The sequence below is a fragment of the Ornithodoros turicata genome, chromosome 6 (assembly GCF_037126465.1).
Source record: "Ornithodoros turicata isolate Travis chromosome 6, ASM3712646v1, whole genome shotgun sequence".
Classification (NCBI taxonomy): domain Eukaryota; kingdom Metazoa; phylum Arthropoda; class Arachnida; order Ixodida; family Argasidae; genus Ornithodoros; species Ornithodoros turicata.
The window spans coordinates 65,659,357-65,669,898 of record NC_088206.1 but is presented as its reverse complement, the minus strand read 5'-3'; the positions used below and the strand labels follow the sequence as shown (position 1 = coordinate 65,669,898).

At 43.4% G+C, this 10,542-nt stretch overlaps 2 long non-coding RNA genes across 2 annotated transcripts; one reads left to right on the top strand and one right to left on the bottom strand.

Moving 5' to 3' along the window:
- Positions 1–3,154: 3,154 nt before the first annotated feature.
- LOC135398193 (uncharacterized) lies at positions 3,155–7,016 on the top strand. Its single transcript, XR_010424026.1, has 3 exons — positions 3,155–3,286; positions 3,542–3,618; positions 6,742–7,016. It is a non-coding gene; the product is annotated as an uncharacterized LOC135398193 (long non-coding RNA).
- Positions 3,496–8,695, bottom strand: LOC135398192 (uncharacterized). Its single transcript, XR_010424025.1, has 3 exons — positions 8,612–8,695; positions 6,659–6,839; positions 3,496–3,612 (listed from the first exon to the last, which is right to left on the bottom strand). It is a non-coding gene; the product is annotated as an uncharacterized LOC135398192 (long non-coding RNA).
- Positions 8,696–10,542: the final 1,847 nt, after the last annotated feature.

The window sequence follows — 10,542 nt, the reverse complement described above, 5'->3', positions numbered from 1 at the left end:
GTGGCATCCAAGAGGCAGTGGAATCCGTGTCACGCATGTTAGATGTGGACTCTATGACACGAGGTGAGCTAAGAACGGAAATCGGGAACGACGTCCAAAGATCCAGACGACGGCAAGCTGAGGCAAATGTTGCGTCACAACTCGAGTAAAGTGGTTTGAAGTGTCCCCGATTATTTTGGCTTCAACGTTAAAAGGAGGACATTGTGATCGCACATGCAGCCATGCAAAGTTTTTCCCAACATGAAGACGTCACTAACTCTTATGTGTAAATCAAATGTTCATCGTGCTTCATTCATATTTATACCACTCATACGTACTAGCAATCGATGCTACACAACTGACTTGTACGTGGTGCACGCAGTTGCTTATCAACTAGTCAATAAACTTTCTTCACAACTACAGAAACAAAGATGAACGAATGAAAAAAGACGCGATAGCGAACAACACAGTCCCAATCAGTCTGCTGAAAGCACGAGCATGTACAACGGCTGGATCAAGATAGTAAATCTTCGGAATAAATACGCTGATAAAGCAGCATACCTGCTCACACCCTCTCCACTGACGAAAAGAAAAGCCAGGAGTACGGCTGTCGAAAAGCACGCGGCATTAGGCTGCAATAGGGATAGATTTGAGCCACTACGGCGTTAGCTGTATTAAGTATGGAAAATAAAAGACAGGAACGCAGCATGAAATGTTCTTTTTTTTTTTTTTCGTTGTCTGAAATAGTGCTTATTTTGATAAACTTTGATAGATAGATTTTGAGAGATGACGACAACAGAAAGTCGCCACAAAATCGCAAATCAAGCTCAAACAACAGGTGAACGACATATCTAAAGTATCTCAAAAAATGCAGATGACATTGACAAGGCAACGAGCATTATTGTGATCAAAACAGAGCAGAGTAATGTGTTATAATACAAACGGAACACGTGGCCGCCTTTTACAGTTGCGCTTTCCTCCCTAGAGAGGCTGCTGCGTTCGCGAGGAAGCCTGACATCCTATAGCTGTATCATAAATTGTCTTCAGGGATTAATAAGCCCCCACCCACCCACCCAAAAAAAAGCGAAAAGAGAAGAAAAAGGAAAAGGAGAGAGCGAGAAAGAAGAAACAAAACCGCAGTCTATACAAACGGTGTGTTCAGCCACTCGGAGTTTCGGGATATATAGATCGGTTTTATACTTCAGCGTCATGCGCGTGCGTGCATGATTGTCCTACTTCCCTCATCTTACATGCGTATCCGTAGGATCTCTGCACTGCCGAGCCTTCAGCCTTCAGCATTTTTTTCGTCTAGACGACACCATCTACGTCACTGCGACATATCAAAGCCACCATTCACTCAACTTATAGTTATACTTATTACTCCTCGATAAACTTGGTTTGACAACCCTAGCACATCGTAGAACCTCAGATGTCACATTTTCCTATGCAAAGTAGTACATGTCTTCCTTCGTCATCTTCACATAATGTTCGACGTGCAATGGGGTAGGGTACGCACTTCCGTTGTGAAACACCTCATCTCATCGTCATCATTGTCATTTATTGTTGTTTTTGTTTTGCCTTGCACTCCGACCACACCTTTATGTTTTGTTTGATTGCTCACAGTTTAGCAGATACCAATAGGCTTCGTAACAGCCATAATGTACACACGTTTGCTCTTTATTACAACCTCAACGATGTCAGTTCTCCTAACAGCTGTCAAGTTTTTAGTTGTTTATATCCTATACCCTTACCACGTGAAATAACACACATATCTTTGCTCCTCGTATTGTTATTTCTTGTTTGCCTTCTTTATCTGTTGTAGTCTCTTCTGCGGCGAGCCATTTCCCAAACCTGTGGTTGCGCGTGGCCTTGGACGTAGGCTTCGCCGCTACGCGTTCGTGGGGCGATTGAAGGCTCCTTTACAGGTCCAAAATTTGGAACCCGAATGGAACCTTGAAGATGCCACTATTCATGCCAAAAAAATTGCTCAAAAGTTTTGTCCTGACAGAGGCAAGATGCCATTAGAGAACGAATGCAAAGCGCCGCCAGCGGAATATGTAGCACGCGCTTTTCGTTCCAGAATACACAGGCTCTATGGGAGCCGTTTTAGGTGAAGCCTGCTTTACGTTTTGTCCCTAATTCTTGGGCATGCCACGACAGTACGGTTTTTCCTGCGTTAGAGTGCCTATATTTGTAGCCTGCCTCGGCTATTCTTGTTGTGTATGTGTCTTTTTAATTTCACGACATTTTTTTTTTGTTTATTTATTTTTGTATCAGACTTAAACTGGTGTTCAACCTAGCAACGGCATCTCGGATACTGAAGGAGAACTTCGCCACATACGTACGGTTATTATATTTAATCATAAGAAAAAGTTTGTCAGTCTTATGTATGACCCGAAGATATTACATGTGCAACGTCTCAAACACTATGGTTGTCATCTGAAGATCACGAAGAAAAAGAGGCATCCGCGGTGCCTTTCTTAACTTAAACGTGACTGTGGTGCTTTTATATTGATAAGTCGGAAGCTAGAGACCACTAGGAAGGCCCCTGTTTTCGCGATAGAAGCGCTAATAAGAAAATGGTGTTCAGTTGCAAACTTGTGTCGCATCATGCCCGACCCCACCCTATACGCGCCAGGGAACATTTCACCGCTGGGATACGCTGCACGTCTCAACTATGTGCCTTAAATAGCCGTAGAGTGCTTAGGAAAGTCTCTCCCGTAACACAGATTACAGACAGTGAGGTAACATTGGAAACAGCGGAAACAGTAACCGCGTTTCCATGCACACATAGGTCGACTAAAGGTGTTAGCCGACCTTACTCGCCCAGTCGACTTCTGCTCGTTTACATGTGGAAGGCTGGGGCGACTGGAAGAATCCCACACGCCAGGCGGCTTAGAGCGACTTATTCGATTGAAGCGGCCTCTTCAAGTGCGACGACAAACATCCGACGGTTTGGAGTCAAGCTGTAATACAATATTCATTCCCAGGATGATACACAGCGTGAAATTCGTGCGCTCTTTATTCCAAATGCAACTCTGCTGATTGTGAGGGACTCCCGTTTCCGCCTTGTTGCTTCTTGCGGGAGGGGAAATGACTGGCGGGGGGGAAGTGACGTAGCGGATACGACTTGCAAAGTCCTTTTTGCCGGTTTACATGGCAGATGGTAGTCGACAGTTGTGGCCTAAGCTACCAAAGTCGTCGATTCCGCGGCGGAATCATCTTGCAACCCTTTACATCCAAGCCGTATGTCGTCTTCTGTGGCTAAGCCGCCTTCTGCCGTCTTCATGTAAACGCCACTAGTGAGGTAACATTGAAAACAGCGCAGAATATATGCCGGTGCGAATGTTGGCTATTTATAATACAGCATAAGTGCAGGCAAGCTGGTAGGTAAATTCCATATCCTTTTTTAACCCTAAATAACAGGTGGTTCAGAAAGTAACCTGCAAGGTAACTTATATTCCTGAATTATATAAAAGTGCATGATTGATAAATTGAGTACGCTTTTCGTTACACGTAACTGAACTGCATTATTTATTATCCCTATAACATTCCTTTGTAGTGCACAATGAACTTGGCACAACGCCCTACGAGGAGCCTCCAGTCGTAGCTCGTCGTTTGGCCTCCTCAGCTCTGCAAGTACAAAACGAATTACACAGAGATTAACTATGGATACTTTCATTCATGCCTCTCTATCCATGTAATATATCCACGATGTTTCAAGGAATGAACCATCATGCAGAACGTGGCTGCGTGATCGCACACACAAACGTCATCATCTCTCAGTTCTTCATACTGATCGCACTAATTAATTTTGAACACTTTTAGAAAGGTCGCGACACTTAACGTTCGCAAAGAACAAAGTTGTGGTCAACCCCGGATTGGCGAACGTACATCACGTGGTAATGAAGTACAACATAACGCATTTCAGCCATGTTACTAGTTACCATTAGACTTTTTTTTTAAGAACAACAGCAATTCTTGAAAAGTTCGATTTAAACTGTTAACGGTTCTAACGTCCGAGTTCCGTGCCTGCGATGTTATCCATCTGTTGGCGTTTCTCTCTCCGCGTCTCTGTGTCATCTGGTCGCTGTATCGTGCTGTTCGCAAAACCTCGCATCCAAGTGATTAAAATGAAAGTGTATTTTGCGTTCTTGTGTTCCGAAATGCACAAACCGTGCGCCTTCGCAATGAAATGCTTACTGCACTCGCGAGAAACGGAATATTTCATCTGATGTATCGTCTAGTTGCTTGCGTTCTCAATAGATGGCGCGCGATTCGCCTCAGTGTTGGGGCGCTTCTGGAGTCCGCTAGTTTGCTTTGCGTAGCAGTCTTTAAAATGCGATTCCCGAAAAAAAAAAAATACACTGCACAGCTATTACGTATCAGAAGTGTCCAAGCTACAAGCTTTCAGAAAACCATACTCTCTCGACAGGTTTGCCACCTCGTCACTACTCGAATCAGCGCTACCAGCTTGGTGCAATACCGTACTATATATTTTTTTACGATTATGCACCTCAGGACTTTACTGTACAACTTTCTAGCCAGGGATGGGCATAAATACATTTTTTGAGTATTTAAATATAAATACAAAATACTTTGTTGACAGGGGTATTTAAATACTCTTGATAAATAGTTTTCAACATGAGTATTTAAATACAAAATATAAACACTATATTTAAATACCGTAACTACTACCATAAATACTGTGAGGAAGATGTCATCTGGAATTATAGAAATAATTATGATCATAAGGACAAATCAGCAAGAAAGAATAGCATTTATTTGTTAGATTATCATGGCGATTTTAATATTAGAAATTTCTCGAAGGCTGCTTCTTTTAGGCATCTTCTGTTCGGCCGTACAATCAGATTCGCAAAGGAGAACAGCGTCTCCACAGGTGCCGATGAACAAATGCTTGTATTAAATTTGACGAAGATGCTTCGTAGAACAATGTAATCGGGTAGTCACGACCGTTGTCCGCAACAACAGTGAAAAACTCGCCATCTAAAATGGTTTGTCGCATGCGCATGCTAGCGCAAACCCGGCATAATTGCGCTCCAAACTCGCCCTTCTTCCCGAAAGGTCAAATGCAGGGCAACTTTAAGATATGAGTCAGTATATTCTGTATTTAAGAGTATTTATAAAGTATTTACAAGAATAAATACCCGAAAGTTGGTATTTAAATATAATTATAAATACATTTTTCGAGTCTGTATTTAAATACAAAATATAAATACATGTATTTATATTTTAAATAGTATTTTAATTTCAATGTATTTAAATACTGCCCATCCCTGTTTCTAGCTTATATGACTGACGATAAAATGCCGCAGATGCAGGCTAGCTGGTGGATGAACCTCATAATGGGGGTGCTTGAGCAATGGGCAGAAGAGAGAGAAAACACGCGCTTCGTGTTGGTATTTTCTATGTGTTTTGCCGGTTGCTCAGACAACTTCAATATGCAGTTATATCGCTGACCCACTTTTTATCGATTAAGGAAACTAATTATGAAAGCTCATTAAGGATGAAGCTCATTGCTTAAAGAGACGGTCTCGTACCCTCTGTCCCTCTCATAAAGTGTACCATTCGAATGCCCTTTGTTGAAAATGGAATACTGCAAATTTACCCGACAAGTAACATAATTAAATTGATGAAGATTCGAGAGCATGCCGCGATCTGTGTTGGCAACAATAAGAACGACTACGTCGCCCTGCGGGAAAGTCCGGGCTAGAATACAGAAATCGTCTACTTTTGCGCGCGCTAGCGCACCAGTGTGAGCAGACGGCTTTCAGAAGTGACTGGGGACCACGGCAACCCTCGTACATTATGCGGTCGCATTACAGCTCCGACCACAAATACATTGCGCGCGTTTCTATTACACTCCCCGTTGCACACTGAACATGTTTCGAAATGAAGTGTCGTTGACGACATGCATGGAGAAGGAGTGCGTGTTTTTCTAAAAACTGCATTAAATACTTGCGGAAAGGAAGCACGTGACTTAGCTTCCACGTGTCCGATTATGCGCCGCACTATCCGAGACCCCACAGTCAATGCTCGGACTACATTCTCCGCTCGCGGATATATATGTCTGAGTGTCCCCTTTTCGAGAGCAAAATGGATGACTCATTCCAAGGTTCTTCTGCATGTTCCAGTCGCCATGACAACGGCGACGTCATATGCGTGACGTTGTATGAGAGTAAGGCGCAGGCTTGGTCGTCTACTATTACGCATAGCTCGGGGTGATCATGATCGCGGCAGCCTTGCCAGTGCTTCGTGATCGCACTCATGATCGCGATCATCAGACTTTGATATGGCATTGCGATCATGATTGCGCCGAGCTATGCTATTACGGCGGGTTTCGACAAATACATAGAAAACCACTTCGTTATTCTGAATGAAACTGACGCTTGTATGTGTACAATACTCGTGAAGATAGGTTTGGCTAAGCTTCGGAATCGCCCCGGCTGTACGAGACCGTCCCTTTAAACAATACTGCGTCGAAGCAGGCCATACCACGAACAGGTGTATCCAGGGCAGTTTTTGAAGGGAAAAAGTAACGCAGACTTATGCAAATTTTGGTTCGCCTCTCGTGACGCACCCTGTATAACCTTTTGTATGTTATAAAAGGTCTGATGAAACAAAATAAAGCAACAGCACGCTAAATGCTTCCACTTACGGGCAGTGTTTATGACTTCTTTCGCACTCCTTTAATTTGTGAAAACCGTATTGATCATACTCCCTGCATGTCCCTGATTGCAGGCACGTATCACGTTGACCACCTAGGTAGAACCACAGTTGTTCTGCGCCAATGCCTTCTGGTCCACAAGGATTCTGGCCCAGGGTACAATTCGGTACCTCTGGAAGGAAACAAATGTCGATCTACGTCACATTATGTCTTGTGCTGGTGTGCGCACGGCAGCATAACAATGGAGCTGACAAGTCCACCATTCCAAACGCTACACGGAGACACCAGATGCCAGCAACAGCGTCGGATATAGTGGTGTATCTGTTCTGATATAAACAGAATCTCTGTCCTTCTCTAGTTACTGGTGTGCGGGCACCATAGCACGCATTACAGTCCATATGGCAGGCTAGAGTGACTGGTGTGCTTACCGCCATATTCCATACATGGAATACGCGATGCCCATGTTTTGAAGCCGAGCCGCTGAGCTCCGGCGCTATGCGCTCGCGGCGAACAATGCGTCGTATATCTGAACTAGTCCAACATGTCCCGTGTGGAACGGTGTACGCATGCTTGACTATTTTTCTAGTGAACGTATTTTGACCAGCGCTCCGTTGGTTTGCGCACTGACCGTTTACTTGCATCCGCAGTTCGTTGTAACGCAACCGCGTGACATTTGTTCCTGTCACCTCTGCCTAGTCGACGATCCTTGCAAGCGAAAGATATTGGACTGTTGCGAAGCACATGGCGCATATCTTATCTTCGTTGGATGATGATAGACGGAGGAAAATAAAATTAAGAGTGATAGCCCTGTCGCATTAAAAAGCACCGTTATTTTATTTCATTTCTATTCGGTTCAGTTCGGGTTCAGCTCCGCAGCAGCGCAAAATATAAACCGGTAAAGTTTAAACCGGTTCGAAGTAGTTCACCAAAGTGAATTTTGAGCGGATTGCCGTAGGTCAAAAGCAAGCACATCCGTACGATTCTCAAAGAACACAAGTAGTACTTTTGTTGTTGTTGTTGGCCACAAAAGACTGGTTCACAGCAACACTGCTTGTTACACATCTGCATTTCAGGATCTGGCCGTTAATTTTTCAGCCGAAAATATACACTTGAGGTTGTGGATGACAAAATCGCGTACAAGGAAGCCTACGACTACCGAAATAAAGAAATAATAATGATTAAAAAAAGAAGAACCAGAAGAAATAAAAGACGCAAAAATTATGCTTCTTGTCCTTTCTGACCACATGTATTCATATATTCAATCAGACGCTACTTTTTCTCCTTTGGGAGCAAGAAATTTGGCTCGCCATAGCACGATCTCTAACCTAATCGTCATTTGCATTTGATGTTCGAACTACCCGAAGAATGGTGTTACCTTAGCAGGTGAAATAAAGCACCGCCCCACCTCAAAACTAGCACAACTGAATGAATGCAATAGCTGCGAGGAGGAAATACGAAATACCTCGCACATTTGGGTTGCAGTTTGGTTTTCTGTTTCGGTTTTGAATTTGTTTGGCAACGCGGATCAGTCCGCTGTGTAAATCTCAGTTTCCACCTTTCACAACGCACATTACGTCTGAACCGTTTCGCGAACTGGTAGCCGCAGCAATTTTTTTGTTCAGTTTCGGTTCGGTTCCGCGAGGAAGAGCTATTTTGGTTTGGTTCAGTTCCCGTTCAGCGAAAAATACTGATTTTTACGGCTTTCCGGTTGGGGTTCAGTTTTGGTTGCGATCCCTGTATCAGATACGAGATGCTATTTTATAAAGAAGCGACCCTACCTATAACCCTAGCACTAATATAATCCACAGGCGTAACTGCAGAACGGGCGAAATAGCACATCGTGTTGTTCTCTTCTATAATACAGCTTCCCAAGATTATCTTTTCCTGTTACTTGGCATTTAGCATAAGCTATTTACATTGGGGGCAATAAAGTGTCATACTTACTCGTTTCAGACCATTCTGCCACTGCCATAGTCACGAAAAGGAGAACCAGGATACCCTTGAACATCTTGATGTGCGATCCAGGCAGAAATACCCGATGCTATATCCCATTCCGAGGGATTCATCCGACATATATACTGCTAAAGTTTAGCCTTTACCCAGAAATTCGTACTGAGTTCACAAGCCAGCTTTCCCGGAAACTCGAACAACGCACACCGGATACCCGGAACAATTTGATGTCTGCCATCGTATTTTCGAGGAGCATATGCTGAGAACAAAAAAAAAAAAAGAAAAAAAACCCCACCCGTTCAATATGTTTAATTCCAAGGTAATGCACTTATATGCTGGCTGTCATTATGTTTACCTGTTCTTGAACACAAAAGGTCTGAAAGCAACTCACAATTAATTGATGCTTCCTGTTTTCTCGTGTCAAACCGCTAACGCAGTAAGTAATCAATACAGGAGGCCCCTTTGTTGTGTGGTCCAAGACAAGTAATTACCCAGGCCACTGCTAATGGTTCGAATTCGAATTGGAAGTGGGTGCTTATGCTTAATGGCTAATCATAAATGCGCACTATCATGTAATGTGTTCTAACGTTGTCCCTTCTTGAAAGTCATCGACGGCTTCACATCTTGCGTGACATTTTGCGGCTGACATTTGCGTCGAAAATACTGAAACATCATCATTTAATTAACAATATCAGTCTGTTTCCGTTTGGCGTTATTTCTTATAATGTTTGTGCAATTGTGTTACAATTGTGTCGCGTTTCACGTTGCTTATAACGTAGGGGGTGACGACAGTAGTCATAAAGAGCGATTTTACCTTACTGTTGAAAAATAAGTAGGCGACATGCGAAAGTAGAGGAAAAACGAAGTAACGCAATGCAAATCACATCCAATCTGGATTGCAAACTGATATTTATTGAATGCATAGACCTTGTGTGACAGCGACACTTCAAGAACTCATATTCAGGGGTTACCCGAGTACTGCAGACCGTATAATGGAGGCACGGAAGAAGATGATATATTTGGAGACGATATATCGCTACCATCTCAACAAACAACTTATTCGACAACATAGGATGCGTGCTACGACAGCAAAATATGCATATGGATGTGCAGTGTACATCTATAGTGGCGGCCAGAAATTGAGCGGAGCCTTTTTCTTTTGGAGTGCTCGGGGATGCAGGGGATACAATTAATGAGAATGGCTAAGGAACGACAGGTGATTGTTTTAATAGAAGTATTTGACGAAGTACTACTTGCGACACAGGTGTCTGAAATCTGCTCCCCGTGGTTTATCCCATTTCAAATCTTGAGGTGTTGCAAGATCATTTATTTCCAGTATGAAACATGTGCAGCATATGGTCCACCTTTAAATACACTATTGGTACAACATTTTCGTGGGCAATCAAGGAAACCAACCTTGTCGCGAGCAGTGCGTTGCGAGTACAAGTAAACACTACAAAAAGGGCGCAAACAAACAAAAGGGAGACGTGACAAACAACAGAAACTGCGTACTCTCAACAGAAGGTTTATTGTTGACACACTTCTATACTTCCTGTACTTTAGTCAACGTTACCAGGCCTATACGTTCTGCTTGTCCGTCTTTGCTTACCTCACCTCCTATGTGTTAACGAGAATGAAAGGCATGTTGATGACTATGTGATGTTATTGTATGGGGTGGTCGGTCACAGCGACCACCACTGAAGGTTAGGACGAGGTACCAGCGCAACACGATCAGGAACTGCGACACAGAAACGATTCGTAAATGGGTTTAATACCAGCAAGTGAGTGACCAAGCGGACACTGGGCATTGCGAAGATGATTGACAGAAACCAAGATCGAAACAGCAAGCCTTGAAACGGTGGAGCTCAGCGGTTGAAACGATGCGTGAGCTCATGACAGACTATACAGCATATTAAGTGACTGCA